Source organism: Chiloscyllium plagiosum, unplaced genomic scaffold (assembly GCF_037043375.1).
Source record: "Chiloscyllium plagiosum isolate Xiang-an unplaced genomic scaffold, Cpla_swu_hap1 HiC_scaffold_27, whole genome shotgun sequence".
In the NCBI taxonomy this organism is placed as follows: Eukaryota; Metazoa; Chordata; class Chondrichthyes; order Orectolobiformes; family Hemiscylliidae; genus Chiloscyllium; species Chiloscyllium plagiosum.
Window position 1 is genome coordinate 83,064,441 of NW_028270165.1, and position 26,260 is coordinate 83,090,700.

The following is a 26,260-nucleotide window of genomic DNA, read 5'->3' on the forward strand; positions in this document are numbered from 1 at the left end:
TTCATACCAGGAGCCCCCCTCAGGCCATAGTCTCACTACTTGGAACACCAATATACAGACTAGTCAAAGGCCTCCACTGAAGACTAGAACACCAAGTCGAAGATTCACGCCACTCCATTTATTCCATCCAAGAATTCCTGAACACCAAAGACACTAAGTTAGAAGAGGATGGAATAATGATGTCCTTTGACATAACAGCCCTGTTCACATCCATTAACATCAACGTGGCCAAAGAAAACTGGAGACACTACTCGAAGAACCAAAGACACAAATACAGCACCAACTTCATCAGCAAAGATAGCACTATCCAGCTCGTGGAACTGTGCCTTAACCACCCACTTCATATTCAGTAACAAGCCTCAAACAAATCAACGAAACACCCATGAAACCACAAGTATCAGGATTCCTAGCAGAAGCAATAATGCAGTCTCAAACCAACAGCCCTTCCAACGATCCAAACCAAACTTTGTGTCCGCCACAGTGATGACACTTTTGTCATCAAAAAATGAAGTAAATTAGAGGAAACCTACAACACCATCAACAATATCCTTACTGGCATAAAATTCACAAAAGAGGAGAACAACAACAAAGTGCCATTCCTAGATGTCACAGTAGAGCGAGCAGTCAATGGTAAATTCAAAACAGCGTCGACAGGAAAACAACACACACGAATCAAGTACTTAGCTACAGAAGCAATGATCCCTACACATAAAAGCAAGCTGAATCAGGACACTATTTCAACGAGGCACGACACACTGCAGTAGCCAGTAACGACGAAGGCCAATAAGGAACGATACAGCGCATTTAAGGAGAATGGGTAGGCAAACGATTCACAGAGAAACACTTCCCTGACCGGGAATCGAACCCGGGCCGCAGCGGTGAAAGCGCCGAATCCTAACCACTAGACCACCAGGGAGACAGCAGTGCCACCTCACAGCTCTAATGTAAATTGCTTCCCTGCCCGGAAATCGAACCTGGGCCACGATCGTGAGAAGGCTTCCACCAATGTCATTGCTTGTATCCATTGCTCCCGATGCGGTCTCCTCTACATTGGGGAGACTGGAGACTCCTCGCAGTGTCAAGTCACAGCGCTTGAGGGAACATCTCCACGACACCCGCAGCAATCAACCCCATCACCCTCCGGCCCAACATTTCAACCCCCCTCCCACTCTGCCGAGAACATGCAGGTCCTGGGCCTCCTCCATCGCCGCTCACTCCCCACCCGATGCCTGAAGGAAGCACGCCCACCTTTCGCCTCGGATAAATTCAACCCCAGGACATCAATGTGGACTTCACCAGTTTCCTCATTTCCCCTCCCCCCACCTTACCTCAGTTCCAATCTTCCAGCTCAGCGCTGTCCTCATGACCTGTCCTACCTGCCAATCTCCCTTCTCAACTGTTCGCTCCACCCTCCTCTCTGACCTGTCACCTCCATCCCCACCCCCATTCACCTATTGTACTCTTTGCTACCTTCGGCCCAGCACCCCCCAATTTATCTCGCCATCCCTGGAAGCGTCCTGCCTCTATTCCTGATGAAGGGCTTAAGCCCGAAATGTCGATTTTCCTGCTCCTCGGAAGCTGTCTGACCTGCTGTGCCTTTCCAGTACCACTCTGATCTAAACTCTGGTTTCCAGCATCTGCAGTCCCCACTTTTGCCTACCCAATAAACCCAGTGTGACGATTTCACATCAACAAACTGACACTAGCAGACACAACGTCTGCAGAAACCCTAGCCACATTACTTTACATTAAAGACATCTGTGAAATGATTTCCAGATAACTCAACCCTCTCAGCATTAAACAACGGCTAGTGAACCTTAAATACCCTATACAAACAACCCGCAAACGAATGTTATTTACAAAATACCATACAAGGAAATACATGAACTCTGCCGCACAGTTCTCTGTGGCAAGAAATGCTGGGATGAGATAAGGAAGATTTTTTCAGCCAAAACGAATCGGCACTAACTGGACAGCCATTTAAAATCAACGCTGTCAGGCCAGGATGGAAGACCGGAAGGGATAATCAGTTTTCTTATTTCCTGAAGATTTACAAAGCTGAGACTGGGTTTTGGCGTTTCTTCCCTTTCCACTCCCAGGAGCCGCAGTGGTTGGGGCGGTGAGTTGGGGAAAGTGAAATGTGCCCGTGAGCAGCGTGTGGGGCTCTTTCAGCTTCCCCTCCTCTGACAGCGCTGTGACGTGACTCTGATGTTCTCAGGGACACTTACTGACGCGAGACAGTGAAAAGAGTCTCGTTCCTGCAGATCAGGAATTCAAACCGTATGCCGGCTTCAGGACAATGAGAAAGATTAATTGGGGTGTGTGAAGAAGCTGTGAGCTGCATTTCAAACATGTAGGTGGAGTCACATGCGTCATCCATTGCGCCCCTGGCACTGTGCGGACCTGACGCCGCCATGCTGCAGAGTTCTGACGTTATACGGACATGCACAGCAATGGGAACATTCACAAGGTGAACAGCCAAAGATAATCACCATCACTGCTTCCCTTCCATCGACCCAACTTTGTGAAGCAGTATCTTTCACTGGCAAATAAAACACCTTTGTCCTCAGGTGCCTGCCTCATTTCGACCACGACTTCACGCCCCTCACTGTTCTAGTCTCATTTCCAAACACTTGGCTCATATCCTCAAAAGCAGCTCTGGGGATATCTGCTTGTTCCACCCTGACAGGCAGTGGGTTGCAGATTCCCGATCAGTCCCAATGTGATTGAAATATTTAAACCCCTCCACTGATTTGCATCTTTAAAAATCCGTGAAACAATCTCCCTTTCTTTCTGACGACAGTTCTCAACTGTAGTCGGCAGGGTTCACACCTGCGTGGGGAACCCGCAATGGATTTCATGTCCATCGCATTCACCACTCTGCCCACCAATACAGAACCACACTGACAGCTTCATTTCGCAGGTCTCTCTGCCCGTGGAGCTGAGAAAGAGTAAATCATTGCAGAGTTTGTTTGAATCCAATCACTTCACAGTTTTCGAAAGGGTTAAATATCTGCAAATGGCGATTCTGGGTGCTTCATCCCGAAAGATGAAATGGACGTTCAGTTAAAAGCAAAACCAGAAATTGCAGGAGCAACTCAGCAGGTCAGGCAGCATCTGTAGAAAGAGAATCAGAGACATTTCAGAACTTTTTTTACCTCATCCAGGAACATCCAAAACTACTGAGTTGCTCCAGCAGTTTCGCTTTCTGTCTCGGACTGTCAGCATCCGCATTCCTTTACGTTAGAAATTCAATCAATTCAGAAACCCCTTTGTGCTTCCTCAGTGGAAAAGATTTCCGTTTGGGAAACATTTTCCTGACACCATTAAAAACGCGCATCTTTGCAGCCAAGAAAGCAGTAGGAGCGTGAACAGCAAACGCCCCGTCTCCGGGTGGTCTCGAACCACCAACCTTCTCGGTTAACAGCCGAACGCGCTGACCAGTTGCGCCACAGAGACAAGCCCGGGGCTTTTTGCACAGTCTCCTTGAGGAAGTTACTATTCAATTCATAATTCACCCTGCCCCGCAGAGAAGTTCCATTGTCAAAGCACTGATAACATGGTAGTCTGGTGTCAGCTCGATTTCAGGTCCTGATTTCTCTGTCCTCTGGTCCCCCTGTTCCCACAGAGGAAAATGTTGTCTGTTCTCAGCTCTACTCGATTTCTGCTGAATCTTTGACCCCCTTTTACACCTTCTGGAGCAATAAAATATTCTGAGCCTCCAGGAAATGACACCTTATTTTGTCCCCCTCCTGATTTTAAAAATCTCTATAAAGTTATCTGTCAACTTGCTAGGCTTCGTTGGAAAAATGTCCCAGCTTCTTCTTAACTCAAACCCTCCATTCCCAGCAGCACGCTGGTAAAGTAGGGAATAGGGATTTGTATCAAATCACATAAATGTACTGTCTGAAAAAATCTGGCTGTGTTCTTGCCTGAGATATTGAGAGTCCCTGTTGTAAGTAATTACGAATGCAATTATTTTGGTCACAGAATTGAACAATCATTTTGCAACAAAGGGATCTACTCTGATAAGGAGGTAGTGGTCATTTCTAGGGTAACTGAACAGTTTGTAGATCAGGGAGATGAAGTTCCAGACACTTGGGAAAGGCAAGAAATGACTGTGATAAATAAGACAAAGAACTGTGGATGCTGGAAAACTGAAACAAAAACTGACAACACTGGAAAATCTCAGCAGGACTGGAAGCATATGTGGAGAAAAAGCAGAGTTAAGGTTTCCAATCCAACAACTCCTCTTCAGGATTCTGAAATAATTTGTGAGAACCTCTTAAGACTACTGCTCCGCTTTAAGACCATAATACACAGGAGCAGGATGAGGAATTCTCATTATGTTCACGTGAAGCACTTTGAGATAGTTTACTGTACCACAGGTATTATTTGAATGCAGCTTGTATCCCTATCTTAATATCTGAAAATAGAGGGTCATATTTTAAAAGTAGAAGACAAAAATGAGGATGATTTTTTTTCTTTCTGATGGTTATGTGTCTTCCTCAAAAGGCAGTGAATTCAAAGTCTTTAAGGCAGAGGTAGACAGGTTCTTGCTAACCAAGTGGGTGACAGATTGTCGGGGATGTGGAGGAATGTGAAGCTGAGGTTGTATTCAGATCAGCCATGATCTTATTGAATGTTGCAGCAGGCTCGTAGGGCCGAGTGGCCGACTCCCGCCCTTTGTATCAAGCAGTCTGTGTCTCCCCTCTTATAGCTATGAACTGGATAATTCCTTTCCAATATTGCGCCTTGCAGACAGTTAAGTGAACACCAGGTGGCCTCCTATTGGGAGCAGGCATATTGTAGCAATTGCAATATTTCTTGTGTTAATTTTGTTGCTTCTTACTCAGTATTGCTGAGAATCATCTAAATAAAAACCAAAACACTTCTATAATTATCGCACCAATGGAAGTGTTGGTTTGGATGCAACATTGTTGAATAAGCCATTCCCAGCTTTTCCAGAATTCTGTGTTGAAAGCCCTCGAGTCTGGTTTCTACCCCTGAAACAGTTCTTAGCAAGGTCATATTTGACATCCTTTGTAACGGTGACAGGGATGAACATTCCCTCGTCGACCTGCGGACAGCCTTGATCAGAGTTAATGACAGTACTGACCCTCTCTAATATCGCTGTATCCTCTGGGAGGGTCTGCTTTCAGTGTCTTCCGTTCTTATTTATTTAACCGTAGCTGCTGGTGTTGGCATCTATACTGATGATATCCAACTGTGCCTGAACACCACTTCTCTCCCGACTCCTCTGTCATTCATAATTTACCAATAATTTCATCTGAATGCCTGCCCAATTTCCAGCATTGGATAACCATAAACATTCTCTTAGTTAAATATTGTGAAGTGTGAAGCCATTGTTTTAGTCCCCAAGTTCGACCTGAGCACCCCCCGCCCCTCCCCCAACCCCAGTAACTCTGTTGACATCCTTCTTGACACATTTAAACTAGGATCGATAGATTCGTGATCAGTCGGGGGATGAACAGTTACAGGAAAAGGGCAGGAAAGTGGATGTGGGGAATGCCAGATCAGCCACGATCCTACTGAATGGAGGAGCAGGCTCAAGAGGCTGAATGGCGTATTGCTGTTCCTATTTCTTGTGGATCCCGAGCCCTTACCTCTGATAAAAGGCCCTGGCTTCAGTATGTGCCATTACTGAGAGTGTTGATGTTCCCTTGTGTAATATCAACAACTTAGCAGCTGCTGAAACCTCTTGCTCCTTTGTTACCTCTGAACACAATATGCCAATGTGTTCAGGGGAGGCGATGGCCACTTTATTGTCACCAGACCATTCACCCAGGTAATGTTCACGGGACTTGGGTTCAAAACCTGGCACGGCAGATGGTGGAATTGAATTCAATATAAATCTGGAATTAAGAGTCAAATGATGAAATCGTTGTGGTTTGTTGTAAAAACTTATCTGGTTTCCTGCTGTCCAAACCTGGTCTGATCTACATGTGATTCCGATCCAATGTCAGCTGGTTGAATCTTCACTGCACTTTCAATCAAAACCTCCAGGCGGAGGTTCACTATAATCTCCCTACTTTTATATTCCATTTAAAGGCCAATCTCCCTTTTGCCTTCCCGATTACTCACTGAACTTGGATGAAGAGTTCATGTCATCCTTACCACCTGCATTCTAATCAACTGTCTCTACTGCAGTCTTGGCAATAGTACATTCACTTTACTTATCCAAGTAATTCATATACATGTAGTAAATAATTTTGTGCCCCAGCACTGATCCCTGTGGAACGTTGCTAGTTGTAAGTTGCGATCCTGAGCATGCCCCTTATCCCTCCTGTATCATTGGTTAGCCAATCATCTATCCATACGATTAGACTGTTTCCAATACCATGTGCATATCATTGGCTCTGCCAGCAAGTCTTCCCAAACCGTCCTTGAAAGAGTGGTGGTGAGCTGCCTCTTAAATTGCTTCACAAATATGATGTGGTCTATAATAAAGGTTCAGGAGCGAGTTCCAGGATTTTGATCAATAACATCGAAGCAATGCGTATATGTCACAGTTGGAATGTTGTGTTCACACTTATCTCCTCTTGCTGGTTGAAGTGATGGAGTGGAAGTTGCTCTTGAACAGCCGCCACTCATATAATCAAGCCAGACAGATCGATTGTGGCCAGAGACACTGCCATTTTGACTTCTCATCAATCTACATTCTTTCCATCCAAGTTTTAGTCACATCAAACTGCCTCGCAATGCTGTATGGCCACAGTAAACTATAATAACGTGAAGATCGCTGGGATGATTTTCTACATCCGACTGCAATATAATCACAAATCATTGTTTCCAGTTTTGGTGGAACAAACGACATCGTATTGGTGGATAATTACAGTTAGTGCAGACACAGCTATCCATCGATATATATTAATTCTGATCACTTCAATGGCCAAATTTCAATTCAGAAACCAAGTGCACTCGGCTGCTTGTAACATAGACAACATGACAAAGTGGCTCATAGGAGGAGAAATGGGGCATTGAGGAGGAGTGAAATGTTTGCTTTTGGTCACCTCCACAATTGTTAGAAAAACAGGTTGAAACGATTCTTAAAAGGTGGCTGAAGTAATAATGTGGCATAACACTTCAGACAGCGCAAAGTGGAAGATCACTTTCTAGTGGAAGAAAAAGATATCTCTTATTTCTGAAAGAACTGGGAAACAGAAGAGGGAATGAAATCTGACTTGGGAGCTATTTCCTATTTGTTGAGAATGTTGTTTCATAACAGTCTTGGTTTAGAGCATAAGCTCTTCATCAGGAATAAAGGGTGGCCCAAGGGGGCTGAGAGGTAAATGGGAAGGAAGTGGGGCTGGATGAATGGCAGCTGGGAATGCAATAGGTAGATGGAGGTAGGGATTGATGGTAATAGGTCAGAGATGAGGGTGGAGCAAATAGGTGAGAAGCAAGGTGGACAGGTATGACAGGTCAAGAGGTTGGTGTCGAATTGGAAGGTTGGATCTGGGACAAGGTGGGGGAGAGGAAATGAGGAAACTGATGAAATCTACATTGATACCATGTGGTTGGAGGGTCCCAAGTCAGAAGGTGAGGTGTTTTTCTTACAAGCGTCGGGTAGCAAGAGTTTGGCAGTGGAGGCAGCCCAGGACTTGCATGTCCTTGGCGGAATGGGAGAGCGAGTTAAAGCGTTCAGCCACAGGGCGTCGGTCGTTTAGTTTTAGTGTCCCAGAGCTGTTCCCTGAAACGTTCCGCGAGTTGGCGTCCAGTTTCCCCAATGTGGATGAGACCATATTGCAAGCAATGGACATAATCTTATAAATAGATTGCATAAATCTTAGCCTGCCAGAGTTCTTTTCTTTAATTAACTTAATGAAAATTTTAACTAAATTGGGTGACTGCATGAAACGGTTTGTTGGTCAGATTTGAATCATCATTCCCAAATAAGACAATGCCATGAATATCAGTGAACTGCTCTTTTTGTTAAAAACCACAAGTTCTTGATGTATTTTCACAACTTACTGGTATTCACATCTGCACATTCAATGTCAAACTCTGACATCAGAAATGAAATTACACCATTAATTTTGACTTTCAATATTCGAAGAAGCAAATTAATAGCACACAGTCAATACCCAGTCTGATTAATATGAAATTAAATTTAACCAAAAAAACATAAAACCAAGTTGGGAGATAAGAAATGGGGGAAGGGCATAAAGCAAGAAATGCAGCATCATAGAGGGTGGTCCTCCAGGGAGTGTATTTTACCAACTACTGCTGCTAAATATAAACACTCTGATATGATCCTCCGGTTTTAATGTAAACCATAGCCCCATACAGGAGGTACCATTTAAATGAGTTAAAAATACAAGCCTTGAGCAAATCCAGCCTCCAGCCTTACCCCCCGCTTCTTGGAGCTTGGACCTTCCTCAAGCTCCGGCGGGTCGTTGAACTCCTGGGCTCCAGCTGCCACTCCTCCACTGAAGAAGCTTTGGGAAGCAGATGCAAAGGCAACATACAGAACAGAGCACCATTGTAAATGAAAGCAGCTTACGGAGACATTGGGCAATAGCATCACATGGTTTTTACCCATCGACCTCTGGGTTATGTGCCCAGCACACTCACGCAGCACTACTCTGATTCTGGGCTCCCAGAAGCTGGATTGTGGATCAGTTTAAAGTAGGTCCTATATCTCTGATTACATTGGTACACAAGGCAGTGAAGAAAGGTTTCAGCACACTGGCCTTCATCAGTTAGGGAATTGAGTATAGATGTTGGCAAGTTATGTTGTAGTTATACAGGACGTTGATAAGGTTGCACCTGGAATATTGTGATCAGTTTGGTCCCCTTGGTGTTCTGACTTCTGACTTCTTCAACTCTGGGTTTGTGTTGAACTTGATGGGATACTTTGTCCAACTTAGCATGTTTAAACAGTATCGCTCAGATGATTCATTTGAAACTTTTCAGGAAGTGAGCTCAATAAGATTGAACTATTCAAAGTTACTTGGACCCTATTTTAAAATTACATGAGGACCAGTAGTCAGAGACACGTACAGCATGGAAACAGACCCTTCAGTCCAACTTGTCCATGCTGACCTGATATCCTAAATTAATCTAGTCCCATTTGACAGCACCTGACCCATATATTCTGGCAGCTCATTTCATATATGTACCACCCCCTGCATGAAGACGTTGTCTCTTTAATATATTTCGCCTCTCACCCTAAACCTATGCCCTCTAGTTCTGGACTCCCCCACCCCTGAGAAAAGACCTTGTCTATTACCCTGTCCATGCCCCTCATGATTTTGTAACCTCTATTAGGTCACTCCTCTGCCTCCGATGCTCCAGGGAAAACAGCTCCAGCCTATTCAGCCTCTCCCTGGAGCTCAAACCCTACAACCCCCAGCATCATTCCCATAAATCGTTTCTCATGGAGAAGTTAACGTTTCAGTCCTGAAGAAGGGTTAATACCCAAAACGCTGACTACTCCACATTCTGAGGCTGTATTCTCCCAACCTCCTGCTTGCAACTTCGGGTTGCAATATGTAGTGGCTCAGTGGTTACCACTGCAGCCTGACAGCGCACGGGACCCAGGTTTGATTCCAGCCTTGGATAGCTGTCTGTGAGGAGTTTGCACAATCTCCCAGTGTCTGCATGTGTTTTCTCTGGGCGATCCTGTCTTCTTACATCAACCAAAGATGTGTAGGTCATGGTGATTGGTCATGCTTAATTGCCCATAGAGTTAGGTACATTAGTTAGAGGGAAATGGGTGTGGATGGGTTACTCTTCGGAGGGTTTGTGTGGACCTGTTGGGACAAATGGCCTATTTCCTGTAGCTAATCTCATCTGCACTAATTTTGTCTCTAACGAATGGCAGAGTAGACTCGACGGGCCCAATGGCCTAACTTCTGCTCCGATGGTCTTGCGGTCTGAGGTTTATTTGGATCATTTCATTGGCAATGTGCAGGCCCTGGCTCAATGAGCAGCAGTGCCCCCGCTGGTGCTTCCGCAAGTTGCAAGCAAACATGAACCTCTTCCCGCACTCGGGCCAGCTGAAGGGCCTCCCACTGCTGAAGGACACACTGGTGTTTCAGCAGGGTGGAGGAATTGCTGAAGGCCTTCCCGCACTCAGGTCAGCAGAATGGCCTCACCCCCTCCCCCCCCCCCCCCCCGCCCCCGTGTGGACCAGCTGATGCTTCCGCAGTGTGGAGGAGCGGATAAAGCCATTCCCACACTCGGGGCAGGAGAACGGCTTCTCCCCGGTGTGGACGGACTGGTGCCTCAGCAAGGCTGAGGAATTGCTGAAGGACTTCCTGCACTTAGGGCAACTGAACGACCACTCCCCCATGTGGACTCACCAATGGGCCAGCAGGTCGGAGGAAAGAGCAAAGCCCTTCCTACACTCGGGGCAGAAGAACGGCCTCTCCTCAGTGTGGACCCATTGGTGTCTCAGCAGGTGGGAAGAACTGCTGAAGGCCATCTCGCACTTGGGGCCGGAGAACAGCCTTCCCCGGTGTGGACTAACTGTTGCGGCAGCAAGCAGAGGAATCACTGAAGGCCTTCCCACACTCAGGGCAGCAGAAGGGCCTCTTCCCCTCTGTGGACCCACTGGTGCTTCAGAACCCTTTCAAATTTCACAGTATCCTTCTGATAGGAAACCAGAATTGCACACAATATTCCAAAACTGGTCTAACCAATGTCCTGTACAGCCACAACATAACTTCCCAACTCCAATACTCAGTCAGAGGATTGGGAAAGCTTTCAAAACCCGCAAAAACAAACAGGAAAGAATGGAGGGACAAACGAATTTTTGAAAGTCAGCTTGGAAGCATCAATGAGAAATCGGCGGACTGGGTTTTTTGGGTACCCGTTCTTCTTCAATACACTATATCCGCCTTTCTCTTCTGCTCTTCGTAGTTTCTCTGTGCTGCAGTGTGTAGTGGCTCGTTGAAATAATGTCCTGATGCAGCAACGTTTGTGGGTGTTGGGATGATTGTTTCTGTGGTTAAGAATTTGGTTTGTGTGTGTTGTTTTTCTGTAGATGCTAGTTTGAAGTTCCCCATTGACTGTTCGCTCTACTGTGACATCTAAGAATGGCACTTTGTTGTTGTTCTCCTCTTCAAACCAGGAGCCCCCCTCAGCCCCAAAGCCTCACCATTTGGAACACCAATATGCAGACGAGTCAAAGGCCTCCACTGAAAACACCAAGTCGAAGATTCACGCCACTCCATTTACTCCATCCAAGAATTCCTGAACACCAAAGACACTAAGATAGAAGAGGATGGAATAATGCTGTCCTTTGACATAACAGCCCTGTTCACATCCATTAACATCAACTTGGCCAAACAAAACTGAAGACACTACTCGAAGAACCAGAGACACAAACACAGCACCAACTTCATCAGCAAAGATAGCACTGTCAACCTCGTAGAACTGTGTCTTACCACCCACTTCATATTCAGTAACAAGCCCTCCAAACAAATCAACGAAATACCCATGAAACCACCAGTATCAGGATTCCTCGCAGAAGCAATAATGCAGAGACTCGAACAAACAGCCCTTCCAACGATCCACCCAAACTTTGGGTCCACTACAGTGATGACACTTTTGTCATCAAAAAATGAAACAAATTAGAGGAAACCTACAACACCATCAACAATATCCTCGCTGACATATAATTCACAAAAGAGGAGAACAACAACAAAGTGCCATTTCTAGATGTCACAGTAGAGCAAACAGTCAATGGTAAATTCAAAACAGCCTCTACAGGAAAACAACGCACACGAACCAAGTACTTAACTACAGAAGCAATCATCCCTCCACATACAAACAAATCTGAATCAGGACACTATTTCAACGAGCCACGACACACTGCAGCACCCAGGAACGACTATAAATAATTACACAGCGCATTTAAGAAGAATGGGTAGCCTGCACCCCTGAAAATGGTTTCCCTGACCGGGAATCGAACCCGGGCCGCGGCGGTGAGAGCTCCGAATCCTAACCACTAGACCACCAGGGAGATGCGGATGCTGCTTGTCAGCTCTCCTAAAAATTACTTTCCTGCCCGGAAATCGAACCTGGGCCGCGATCGTCAGCAAGCTTTCACCTGTGCAACCAACAATGTCATTTCTTGTATCCATTGCTCCCGATGCGGTCTCCTCTACATTGGGGAGGCTGGAGACTCCTCGCAGAGTCCAGTCACGGCACTTGAGGGGATATTTCCAGGACAACCGCAACAATCAACCCCATCGCCCTCTGGCCCAACATTTCAACACCCCCTCCCACTCTGCCGAGGACATGCAGGTCCTGGGCCTCCTCCATCGCCGCTCCCTCCCCAACCGATGCCTGGAGGAAGAACGCCCCATCTTCCGCCTCGGATAAATTCAAACCCAGAACATTAATGTAGACTTCACCAGTTTCCTCATTTCCCCTCCGCACACCTTACTTCAGTTCCAAACTTCCAGCACAGTGCTATCCTCATGACCTGTCCTACCTGCCAATCTCCCTTCCCACCTATCCGCTCCACCCTCCTCTCTGACTTTTCACCTCCATCCCCACCCCCATTCACCTATTGTACTCTTTGCTACCTTCGGCCCAGCACACCCCCACCCCCCAATTTATCTCTCCGCCCTGGAGGCGTCCTGCTTCCATTCCTGATGAAGGGCTTTTGCACGAAAAGTCGATTTTCCTGCTCCTCGGAAGTTGTCTGACCTGCTGTGCTTTTCCAGCACCACTCTGATCTAAACTCTGGTTTCCAGCATCTGCAATCCGCACTTTTGCCTACCCAATAAACCCAGTGTGTCGATTTCACATCAACAAACTGACACAAGCAGGCACAACGTGTGCAGAAACCCTAGCCACATTACTTTACATAAAAGACATCTGGGAAATGATGTCCAGACAACTCAACGCTCACAGCATCATGGTAGCCCACAAACCTACCAAGACACTTAAACAGCGGCTAATGAACCTGGAATAGTCTATACAAACAACCCGCAAACGAATGTTATTTACAAAATACCATACAAGGAAATATATACATGAACTCTGCCGCACAGTTCCCTGTGGCAAGAAATGCTGGGATGAGATAAGGAAGATTTTTTTCAGCCAAAACGAATCGGCACTGACTGGACAGCCATTTAAAATCAACGCTGTCAGGCCAGGATGGAAGATCCAACAGGATGAACAGATTTCTTATTTCCTGAAGATTTACAAAGCTGAGATTGGGTTTTGTTGTTTGTTCCCTTTCCACTCCCAGGAGCCGCAGTGGTTGGGGAGGTGAGTTGGAGAAAGTGAAATATGTCCATGAGCAGTGTGTGGGGCGATTTCAGCTTCCCCTCCTCTGACAGCGCTGTGACGTGACTCTGATATTCTCAAGGACACTGACTGACGCGAGACAGTGAAAAGATTCCCATTCCCGCAAATCAGGAATTCAAACCGTATGCCGGCTTCAGGACAATGAGAAAGATTAATTGGAGTGTGTGAAGAAGCTGTGAGCTGCATTTCAAACAGGTAGGTGGAGTCAGATGCGTCATCCATTGCGCCCCGGCCCTGTACGTACCTGACGCCGCCATGCTGCAGAGTTCTGACGTTAACACGGACATGCGCAGCAATGGGAACATTCACAAGAGGAACAGCCAAAGATTATCACCATCACTGCTTCCCTTCCATTGTCCCAACTTGGTGAAGCAGTATCTTTCACTGGCAAATAAAACACATTCGTCCTCACGTGCCTGCTTCATTTCGATCACGACTTCACGCCCCTCACTCTTCTCATCTCATTTCCAAACACTTGGCTCATAGCCTCAAAAGTAGCTCTGTGGGTATCTGCTTGTTCCACCCTGACAGGCAATGGGTTGCAGATTTCCAACCCCTCCACTGATGTGAATCTTAAAGAAGAAACCGGGGAACAGTCTTCCTTTCTTTTTGACGACATTTCTCAACTGTAGTCGGCAAGGTTCACACCTGCGTGGGGAAACCGCAATCGATCTCAAATCCATCGTATTAACCACTCGACCCACGAATAAAGAACCACACTGACAGCTTCATTTCCCAGGTCTCTCTGCCTGTGGAGCTGAGAAATAGTGAGTTATTGCTGGGTTTGTTTGAATACAATCACTTCACAGGTTTCGAAAGGGTTACATATCTGCACATGGCGAGTCTGGTTGTTTCATCCCGAAAGATGCAATAAACTTTCAGTTAAAAGCAAAAACAGAAATTGCAGGAGCAACTCAGCAGGTCAGGCACCATCGGTGGAAAGAGAATCAGAGACAACATTTCAGAACTCTGTTTTCTCCCACAGGTACTGCCAAACCGGCTGAGTTTCTCCAGCAGCTCCTCTTTGTGTCTCTGATTCTCAGCATCCGCAGTCCTTTACGTTAGAAATTAAATCAATTCAGCCTCATGTGCAGGAATGAGAATCCTTTCAATTTCCCAAAAAATTGGCAGAAATTTCAAGGCATTTGGAAAAAAAAGTAAAAGTGACATTAGGAAGAACACTTTCTTGTCCCTGTCTGACCGTGACAAGGAAGCAGATTCAAGAACACAAAAGGGAATTCGGTGATCATGTCCAAAGTAACAATGTGGAGATTTACAGGGCGAAGGCAAGAGAATGATACGAATAGAGACTCTCATTTACTTGCTGTGTAGAACCAGCAGAGCTAATGTGGGCCTCAAATTGCGCTGTGACACGTGTTGTGATTCAGAGTGAACTCACAGTTCAATCAACGGAAGGTGGGGATTTAGAAAAGTTTATATTTATACAATCTCCTCACGTCAACGCAACAACAAAGTGGTTTAATTATCCGCCAGTGGAGAGAACCCGGTTCCTGGAGATGGGACAAAGAGCTGGCTCAGGGATATCAATCCACATTGCTCTCTTTGCCACGAGTTCAGACGGAGAACATTGGAGGGACAAAGGAGAGAATAACGATCTGTGTCGGAGGGTGACTAACTGTTCATGGAGACTATTCCTGGCTAACAATAAGTCGTGTGTAACAGCAGACGATATGATAACACGGCCTCGTGTGGGTGTGGTAGGGATCAAGGGCATGCGGGAGTTCGGGTCCAAATAATATTGAACTCGATCTTGAAGACTGGAGGATTCCAAACGGAAAATGAGGCGCTGGTCTTCCATCTGGAGCGGAGCTTTGCTGGAACACTGCTGAATGCCTGAGACAGAGATGGAGGCCAGGCAACAGGGGGACGTGCTAAAGTGACAGGCAACCAGAAGCTCATCGCCTCTGGGTGGGCTCGAACCACCAACTTTTCGGTTAACAGCCGAACGCGCTGAACAATTGCGCCACAGAGACAGGCGATGACATGGGCTGCCCCATCGCTTAGGGGAGGCAATTAGTGAATTCATAATTCAGCCTCCTGGCCTCGAATTCCAGTTGTCGTCTATCAGTTTTACTTTTCCATAATAAAGCCTGGGACATTCATTGTGGAGACACCGGGGACAGGCTGGAGACACATCCATGTCAGGAGGAACTCGCTTTCTTACTCCGGGCCGTCACCCTTCGAGACTTTCCGTGTTTTGCCTGTTCCCGAGTTCTCTCATTGGCTCGGAGACGAGAAGGTGTTTGAATTCCTGAGGTGCAGAAACGACAATTCTTTCAATGTCTTAGATCAGGTCATGTCCCGAGAACATCAGAGTCAATCTCCCGGCCTCTTCAACAAGGGGACGGTGTCTGGACTGTCTCTGCTCAGTCGGACAGTTCATCTTTCATTCTCCTCGAAATCCGCTTCCCAAAGAGTTTCTAAAGATTCACAAAGCTGGAGACTGGGATTTCTGTTTTGCTTCATGAACGTTTTTCCATTTCCTAACTGACAATATTTTGCCAAAACCTCTTCCCAATTGTACGCCATGATTCATTTCCAGGGATGAGGAATTTCCATTTTGGAGAGACATTCCCAAGGTTGGGAATGTTCGCTTTGGAGCAAAGAAGGTTAACTGGAGATTTCCTGGGGCTGTTGGTCATGATGGGAGAAGACGCGGTGGGAATGGGCAGATTAATGATCAGAAGAATCAATTGCCACTGACGAGAGTCAGTTACCAGAGGACAGGGATTGAAGTTCTTGAATGAAAAGCAGCACTTGTGCCTAATAAACACAGAGAATACTGCAGAAAGCCAACAGGTCGAGCAGCATCCGTGGAAAGGTAAACAGAGCTGACGTTGTGAGGCTGGTACGTTGTTTGTTCACAACCCGACTTTCCTGCATGGCAATCAATTCCCAGACATGAGAAAACGTGATTTTATCGAGACGGGTTTTGTGAAGTTTGAGCGATAATGCAGCCAACAGGAAGTCATTTAAAATCGTCAGTGAAGAAAGCATAGTCAGCAGGTTACGACCCTGAGCGGGGGAGCCCCAAAGGATCTCTACGCCAGCACCTTAAGTGTTCGGCGACAACTACACGCCCAAAGTTGTGGTCTAAAATTTCTCATGGAATGGTTCTAACAGGAAAGGTGAGTATTGGGCTTTTCCTGTCCGCGCCATAGTTCCAACTGATTCTGTTCCCCTGGATTTGATCAGGACAGAGGAGGCTGATGGGAGATCGACCTGAACTACACACATTGATGAGTGATAGAACGGGTGGGAAGGATCCATTCCCATGCATAGAGAGATTAATAATCAGGGCCGAAAATAAGGAGCCACTTCAAGAAATTTGGGGTTCATTCAGCAAAGCTAATGTGGAACTGTTCACAGAAAATTGTGAGGAAAGTCTCTCGAGTTATTTTGATGAGAAGTGTTGATGATGCTAATACAATCGATAGGATGAACGTAGATTGGTAAATGTATTTGGTGACAGTTCTGTTCTAGCCCTGTGAGCGAAACCTGGATCTGAAGGAATAAAAGTGATATTAACAACATCGATCTGAAATTGGATACGTGACAAGAAACAGAGCCATCATTAACAGTTGGCTTTTGAACTGGAGAAGTTTTCTCGTGAAATTAGCTTGAGGCTTGAGGTATGCAAGGTCAAGATAATTTAGGTAAAACACGGAAACGCTATCCTCATTAGCAGACAGTGAAAGGATTACAAGATGCAAATTAAACATTTTCGATAAGTGATACAGGGGACTGGGAAGATAAGTATTATAAACTGTGAACAACAAAGTTCTGGAGCACAACACTTACATTCAAAGACCGAAAACATCCAGGTCCTGATTAATCAGATGGCATTGTGGTGCTTTTCTGCAAAACATCCACTTGCAATGTCCTACAAAAGAGTGACAAAACTCATCCCTGTCAGCCCAGGATAGAAAATCCGAAGGGATGAACCTTTGCTTATTTTCTGAAGATTCACAAAGCTAAGACTGGGTTTTGGTGATTGTTTCCTTTCCACTCCCAGGAGCTGCAGTGGTTGAGGCGTTGAGTTGGGGAAAGGAAAGTGTGCCCGTGAGCAGCGTGTGGGGCTATTTCAGCTTCCCCTCACCTGACAGCGCTGTGACGTGACTCCGATGTTCTCAGGGACATTTACTGACGCGAGATAGTGAAAAGATTCTCATTCCCGCAGATCGGGAATTCAAACCATATGCCGGCTTCAGGACAATGAGAAAGATTAATTGGGGTGTGTGAAGAAACTGTGAGCTGCATTTCAAACAGGTAGGTGGAGTCAGATGCGTCATCCATTGCGCCCGGCACTGTGCGTACCTGACGCCGCCATGATGCAGAGTTCTGACGTTAACACGGACATGCGCAGCAATGGGAACCTTCACAAGGTGAACAACCAAAGATAATCACCGTCACTGATTCCCTTCCACAGGCCCAACTTTGTGAAGCAGTATCTTTCACTGGCAAAGGAAACACCCTTGTCGTCATGTGCCTGCTTCATTTCGATCACGATTTCATGACCCTCACTGTTCTAGTCTCATTTCCAAACACTTGGCTCATAGCTTCTAAAGAAGCTCTGCGGGTATCTGCTTGTTCCACCCGAACAGGCAGTGGGTTGCAGATTCCCACCAGTCCCAATGTGAGTGAAATATTTTTCCCCCTCCACTGATGTGAATCTTAAAGAAGAAGCCGGGGTGCAAGCTCCCTTTCTTTTCGACGACATTTCTCATTTTGTAGTCGGCAGTGTTCACACCTGCGTGGGGAAACCGCAATGGATTTCAAGTCCATCACATTAACCACTCGGCCCACGAATACAGAACCACACTGACAACTTCACTTCCCATGTCTGTCTGCCTGTGGAGCTGAGAAAGAGTGAATCATCGCAGAGTTTGTTTGAATCCAATCACTTCACAGTGTTTCGAAAGGGTTAAATATCTGCACATGGCGAGTCGAGGTGTTTCATCCCAAAAGGTGAAATGACATTTCCGTTCAAAACAAAACGAGAAATTGCAGGAGGAACTCAGCAGGTTAGGCAACATCTGTGGAAAGAGAATCAGAGACAACATTTCGAAATTCTGTTTTCTCCGACAGGTACTGTCAAACCTGCTGAGTTTGTCTTTTTGTCTCGGCTTCTCAGAATCCGCAGTCCCTGACGTTAGACATGAATTCAATTCAGAAACCCCTTTGTGGAGAGAATTTCCGTTTGGGGAACATTTTCCTGACCCCATTAAAAGCGTTCAGCCTCGAAGCCAAGGAAGAAAAGCGAACACAGCGCCCCTGGGTGGGCTCGAACCACCAACCTTTCGGTTAACAGCCGAACGCGCTGACCAATTGCGCCACAGAGACAGGCGTTGGCCTGGACTGCACCATCGCTTAGGTGAGGCTATTAGTGAATTCATAATTCAGCCTCCCCTCCTAGAATTACAATTGTTGTCTTCCGCGCTGTCTTGCGAGGGATCACGGCTTTCTTAACTTGACTTGTGCAAAAATGCCCGATTAAACTTCTCAAAAAGAACCTTCGGTAAAAGAGGCTGGGCTCCCTGGATTACGAATGGGACAGGAAGTGAAATGATTGGAGATAGCATTGAACAGGTTGACGTGTTTACTTCCCTAATTTTCTTCTCCCTATGCCAGTTGGCACGTGGCTTGGGCAGTAATGTTATTACACACACTGAAGCAGAGGGATTTGAACCTGAGCCTCAGGGCTCTATGGGAGACTACAGCTGCACCACAAAAAAGAACTCTAGTAAATAGGTCCTCTTCTGTTGAATGAGAGGAAACAGCTTCCTCCTCAACATGAGACACGACCACTGTACCCTCCGTGCCCATTACAATAAATTGAGCCTTCTCCTGTTGAATGAATGAGTGGGAACCCCTCTCGGAGCTCCAAGAAGCGGGGGGCCCGGCTGGAGGCTGGATTTGCTCAAGGCTTGTATCTATTAACTTATTTATATGGTTTCTACTGTATGGGAGTATGGTTTACATTAAAATCGGAGGATCATGTCAGAGTGTTTGTTTATATTTAGCAGTTGTTGTTGGTAAAATACACTCCCTGGAGGAGCACCTTCTATGATGCTGCATTTCTTGCCTTCTGCCCTTCCCCGATTTGTTATCTCTCATCTCGATTTTACATTTTCAGTCAAATTTAATTTCACATTAATCAGCCTTGGTATTCACTGTGTATTATTAATTAATCTGTTGGATTGTTGTAATGGTGTAATTTCATTTATGTTGTCTGAGTTTGACATTGAATGTGCAGGTGTGAATGCCAGTAAGTTGTAAAAATAAATCAAGAACTTGTGCTTTTTAAACAAAAAGACGAGTTCAATGGTATTACTGGCATTGTCTCCTTTGAGGATGATGATTATAGTCTGACCAACAAACCATTTCATGCAGTCACCCAGTTTAATTAAAGTCTTTTGGAAAATAATTCTGGCAGGTAAAGATTTATACAACCCAAAATACGGTTGGTAATCATGTGTATTCTTATCTTTTAAGCCGTAACAGATGGAATTGCGTGGCGGGTTGAGACTGAAACTTCGCTGGAAAGAATGTAGATTGATGAGGGAAGTCAAAATGGCAGAGTCTGGGGCCACAATCTATCAGTCTGGCTTGATTGCATGAGTGGTGGTTCTTCAAAAGCACCTTCCAAGCCATGACCTCAACCACCAAGAACAGACAAGTGTGAACACAGGATTCCGACTGCAAGATATATCGCATTGTTTCTTTGTTATTGACCAAAATGCTGGAACTCACTCCTGAACATTGTTGCAGTCCACATCATATTTGTGAAGCAATTTAAGAAGCAGATCAGCACCACCTTTTCAAGGTCAGTTTGGGAAGAGTTGTTGGCACAGCCAATGATATTCACATCTTATGAAATAGTAAGCAAAGAGCCCACGGTGTTGGGAGGCTGTATGTTAGCATAGATAGATGATTGGCTAACTACCACAGTTGTGGTAAGTGGCATGTTCAGGATGAAAACTTGTAACTAGTGGTGTACCACAGAGATCAGCGCTGGGGGCAACATTATTTACAATATATACACGAATTACTTGGATAAGTAAAGTGAAGGTACTATTGCTAAATTTGCAAAAGAGACAGTTGATGTGAAAGCAGGTGATGAGGATGACATTAGATATCTGGAGAGGGATATAGACAGGTTAAGCAAATGAGCGAAAGCTTGACAGATGGGAAAATGAGGTAATACAGTTTGTTAGGAGGTGAAGAACTGAATATTAATTGGAGAAAGCTTTAGAATAGAGGGATTTGGAATCACGTCCACGAATCTCTTCATCCAATTTCAGTGAGTAATAGGGAGACAAATGGGAGGTTGGCCTTTTCAATAGAGTAGAAATGTAGGGAGGTTATAGTGAACCTATGTAAGGCATTAGTCAGGCCACAACTGAACACTGTGAACAGTTTAGGGACCTTTACCTGAGGAAAGATATATTGGCATTGGAGGCAGGCCAGAGAAGGTTGACCATGATGATACCAGGGATGGAAAGAATGTCTTATGAGGAGAACTGAATAGGTTGGACCTGTGCTTATTAGAAGTTAGAAGAATTAGAGGTAACCTTATTGTCACGTACAAGATTCTGAGGAGACTTGACAGGCTAGACGTGGAAAAGTGGGTGAGTCTGGGACCAGAGGAAGTAACCTCCAAATAGGAGATTGCATGTTTAGGACAGATAGGAATTTCTCCTGAGGGCAGTAAATCTGTGGAACTTGATACTACAGAGGGCTGTTGAGCCTGGGTTTTTACGTGCATTAAAGGTTGAGATAGATTTTTTTTAATCATGAAGCAAATTGAGGATTATGGGGAAATGGCAGCAAAATGGAGTAAATGTTTGCCAGAATAATCGTGATCTGAATACATAGCAGAGTCAACTCAATGGGCTGAATTGAATAGTAAATAGTAAGGAGGAAAAGGATGCAACTGGCAATTACAGACCAGTCAGTGTTGGGAAGCCTAGAGATTGTAGGGAGTTGGTAGCATTTGGGCATTGTTCGTGGATTTAACATCTGGAGTTTCAAATTGATGCTGCTATGGCCCCGATGCAATTTGAAATCAATTTATGTATCTGGAATATTAACTTATCGCTGCTTTGGTGATCTTATCAATTGTCATAAGTACCTATCTTGTTCACTAATAACCTTTTTTTAAGGAAGGAAATCTTCAGTCCTTTCGCAGTTTGGTGAATGTGTCACTCTTGATCCAAAGTCATGTGGTTGACTCTTAACTGCTCTCTGAATTGGCACTTGGTTATTTTTTGGGAGATCAAGTGTCACGTTCCATGAATGAATAAAGAAAAATATTCAGGACAAGATTGTCAATGTCACTGTCAGTGAAGGGAAGATTGTGATCTCGTGATACTGGTTAAGTAGCCCAGAGATCTCGGTCTTCTGAGAACAAAAATTAAAATCCCATCATGGATGCTAGTGGACTTTATTTTCAACGAATAAAAAGATCTGGAAATGAGAGTTTGTCTCTGTACTGCAACCAGGAAACCATTATTGGCTAAGACAATGAATTGCAGCTGTTGGAGATCAGCAACAAAAGGCACAATTGCTGGGCAAATGCAGCAGGTCTGGCAGGATCTGTGGAAAGAAAACAGTTAATGCTTTGAATCCAGCCTAATTTTGAAGGGCCACCGGGCTCAAAACAGTAACACTGTCGTCTCCTCATAGATGCTGCCAGAACTGTTGTTTTTGTCCAATCATTACAGAGTGTTGTGAAAGTGTTCTTTTCGGGAGGGAAATCTCCCACTCACAACTCTGCACACGCGTGCACACGCTCACATCACGTGACTCCAGACCTACTACAATGTGGTTGACTCTCAACTGCCTTCTAGCATGTAGCCTATTGCTCAGTCCAAAGGCCATGAGGGATGGGGAGCAAATGTTGAACATGCTAGCAACAATCCCATCCCTCAAAATATTTTCTTATATATTATAAAGCATAGGTTAATGAAGGACAACCAAAACTATGGGAAAGTCATGCCCAACTAACCTGATTTGCTTGTAGTTATAAATATTGTTTTAAAATCCTCTTCAGAGAGGACATTGGTTCCATCATTGTTGCAATACTGCATGCAATTCTGTGCTTCCTGCTGCAGGAAGGGTGTTGTGAAACTTGAAAGGGTCAGAAAACATTTACAAGGATGCTGCCAGAGTTGGAGGGTTTGAGCTACAGGAAGAGATTGAATAGACTGGAGCTATTTTCTCTGGAGCTTTGGAGGCTGAGAGGTGACATTAAAGGCATTTATAAAATCATGAGGGACATGGATAGGGTAAATAGGCAAGGTCTTTTCTCTTGGGGTGGGGGAGTCCAAAATTAGAGGGCATAGGTTTAAGATTAATGGCAAATGGAGTTTAATATAGATAAGTGTGAGGTCTTACATTTTGTATAGTCAAATCAAGGTAGGAATTTCATGGTGAATGGTAGGACCTTAAGGAGTGTAGTGGGACAGAGGGATCTTGGAGTACATGTTCACAGTTCTCTGAAAGTGGAGTCACAGGTAGAAAATTTGGGCACACTGGCCTTCATCAATCATGGCATTCAGTATAAAATACCGAATTAGAGTCGAGATAAGCACCAGATAATAATACATACCAACAAGCACCAAATATGTTTCCTATGCAGTATTTCAAACCAAGAGATGTAAGGGTGCAGGTTCATAGCTCCTAGAAAGTGGAGTCATGGGTAGACAGGGCAATGAAGAAGACGTTTGGCATGCTTGCTTTCATCAGTCAGAGCACTGAGTACAGGAGTTGGGATGAATTGTTGCAGCTGTCACAGATTCCACACAACAACACACGACGTGACCCTGCCCTCCCCTGACTGACTGTCCCCTTGCAGATCAGGGTGAAGACACCCCTTTAATTGTGATGATCAGAAAACATGCCATCCTTCAAAAAAGGGCTGCGTTCACAAATATTTGGACAGAGGAAGGAAGATGCAGTCTGGGTGAAGATCAATCTTCATTCAGAGAGGGAGAGGAAGAGCAGCAGCAGCTTCAGAAGTTCATGGTCCAACTTCTGAAAAGACCTTGTCTGATTTGCAGTTGTTCCTGGACTTGTAATATCGTACTGCAGCATATTGTAGATCTTCAGTAAGAGTGTCAATACTGCACTACAGAGGTCCATTTGCAACTTGAGTCCATGTGAACTCTTCGTGGAGGTATGCAGTCTGCCACATAACCCTGTTAGTTTACAGTTACATATAGATCGACGCAAAGATCTTTGGGATTGAGAGGAAAGAATGTTCCATAGTAACGAGAATTACGTTCAGACTTTCAATCATGGACTGACTGTGATGACCTTTGCAATCACTTCACAGGAATATTACAAGAGAAGAATTTGGCGGCAGAAATCTCAGACCAAACATCAGATCAAAGTCTGACAGTCACTTGATCCACGAGGACGTGGATATTGATGGCCTTGAAAACAAAGGGGAGAAGGTCTGTCTGCTTCGTTAGGTTTTAAACGTCAGTGTGACTGGAAACTCAAAGTCTCACATACCCACATACCCGAGTAGTGACTGGAACAAGCTTTACAGACTGAATGAGAGTGTTCCAATTATCAGGGGGTTCACCAGTAACACCAAACACATGCTGTAAGCGTGAGCAAGTTTTCAACAGATTGTTTAGGTCTGAGACAGACGAGGGCACCTGCACCATGGAGAAACCGTGGAAATGTGGGGAGTGTGGGAATGGTTTCCCTTCGCCATTTGCGCTGGAGATTATTGGCGTTTGCACACCGGGCAGCGGCTGTTCACCTGCACTCAGTTACACCACCTCCTGGCCCACCAGTGGGTCCACACCAGCAAGAACCCGTTCATCTGCCCCGTGTGTGGGCAGGGCTTCACTCAGTCACACCACCTGCTGCCGCACCAGCGGATGCACACCAGGGAGAAACCGTTTTCCTGCTCTGTGTACGGGAAGGGCTACACCCAGTCGTATCACCTGCTGCTCAGTTTCTGCGTCCACACTGGGGAGAAGCCGATCATCTGTCCCGTGTGGAGCAATATCTTCTGTGATTCCTTCACCCTGCGCAAACACCAGCACATCCACACCAAGGAGCGGCCGTTCACCTGTCCAGTGTGTGGGAAGGGCTTCACCCAGTCGTACAACTTGTGGAGACACCAGCAACTTCACAAGTGAGATGGCGCAGGGATTCAGGTTGGACTCTGCTGTTACCGCTGCTGAGAGTCACATCTTGAACCCTGTTTAGTGGGTGAAGTGGGAGGGTAAGGGGTTCCTTTATGCTGAATGGCTGCTCTGTCACCCATTTTACTTCCAGTGGGGGCTGACGCTCTCTGAGCCTGGGATTGCACCTTCCCTACGGAAACAGTCCACAGAAGCGGCTGAAGTGCAGGTAGATCTGAAATAGATACAATTGTCTCTGTCCCATTGAGTCTCCAGCACAGTCGATCCAATTGGCCTCTGTCAGTGTTTATGCTCCACCTGAGCCTCCACCCACCCCTTCATCAGCATACAGGTATCCCCTACTTTTTGAAAGTTCACTTTACCCCCTACCCCCTCCACCCCCAAGCCTGTGCCAATTCTTAATCCTAACTTAGACCTGCTATTTATTGCTGATGCGTGGTTTCTGTCCCTGCATACACCTCCCATTCATGTGTCTACCTTAAGTGTTGCTAAGGTGCCTCTTACCACTACATCCATTGGCAATGTATTCCAGGCATCCACCATCCAACTGTGTGAAAAATCGCCCCTTTCAATTCTCCCGCAGACTGTACCCCTCTCGCCTTGAACTTGTGCCCTCTTGTCGTTGACTTTTCCACCCTGGTGGGGCGGGGCGGGGGGAGCCTCTGACTATCTAACAGACTATCTGGCCCAACACCAAACATCCAAAGAATAATCCACACAGACCCATTTCCCTACCCCTATTACTCGACATTTACCCCTGACTAATGTACCTAACTTTCACATTCCTGAACACTGTGGGGCAATTTAAGCACGGACAATCCAATTTAACCTGCCAATCCCTGGGAATTGGGGTAATTTAGCATAGCCACTCCACCCTAACCTACACATTTGGGTTGTGAGACGAAACCGGAGGAAAACCATATCGACACAGGGAGAATGTGCAAACTCCACACAGACAGTCACCTGGGACTGAAATTGAACCAGTTTCCCTGGCGCTGTGAGGCATCAGTGCTAATGATTGAGTCACCACGCCGCCCCGTCCAGTCAATCTGTGTGTCTCATCATTTTGTTGAGGCCATCCCTCTGCCTCCATCTTTACAGTGAAAATAATCCAGGTTTATCCCATCTCTTCTCATAATGAGACCTCCAGACCAGGCAATGGCCGAGTGAACCTTCTCTATACCCTCTCCCAGAGCATCCATGTCCTTCTGGTAGTGTGGGGACCAGAACTGCACGCAATATTCTGAATGTGACCGGAATAAATAGCTGTAACATAACTCGCCAACTCTTACACTCAAGGCAAACGTGCTATGTGCCTTCTTGATCTCGTTACCCGCCTGTATTGCCACTTTTGGAGATGCATATGGCCAGATCCCTCTGTATGCCAGTGCTTCTATGTGGTCTGAAATTTATCGTACAATTGTTGTATTTCCTATGTATCTGTATCCAGCTTCACCTTAATTGTGTTCCCCTCTTTATCACTTTTCCCCCATTCTCACCCCTCCACACATCAGCATATCATAAGATTATAGGAGCAGACATTATGCCATTCAACCCATTGAGTCTGCTCCACCATTCAATCATGGCTGATAAGTTTCTCAACCCCTTTCTCCCCGTAACATTCAATCCTCTTGATATTCAAGAACCTCGTTATCCCCATCTTAAATATATTCAACGATCTGGCCTCCACAGCCTTCTGGGGCAGTGAATTCCATAGATACATCACTCTCTGTCTGAAGAAGTTCTCCTTATCTCAGTTCCAAAAGGTCTTCCCTTTA

General features: G+C 45.6%; 3 non-coding genes across 3 annotated transcripts; all 3 read right to left on the minus strand.

Moving 5' to 3' along the window:
* Positions 1 to 844: 844 nt before the first annotated feature.
* Positions 845 to 916, minus strand: trnae-uuc (transfer RNA glutamic acid (anticodon UUC)). The gene has a single exon. It is a non-coding gene; the product is annotated as a tRNA-Glu (tRNA).
* Positions 917 to 11,923: 11,007 nt separating this feature from the next.
* Positions 11,924 to 11,995, minus strand: trnae-cuc (transfer RNA glutamic acid (anticodon CUC)). The gene has a single exon. It is a non-coding gene; the product is annotated as a tRNA-Glu (tRNA).
* Positions 11,996 to 18,583: 6,588 nt separating this feature from the next.
* On the minus strand, positions 18,584 to 18,657 carry trnan-guu (transfer RNA asparagine (anticodon GUU)). Its single transcript has one exon. It is a non-coding gene; the product is annotated as a tRNA-Asn (tRNA).
* Positions 18,658 to 26,260: the final 7,603 nt, after the last annotated feature.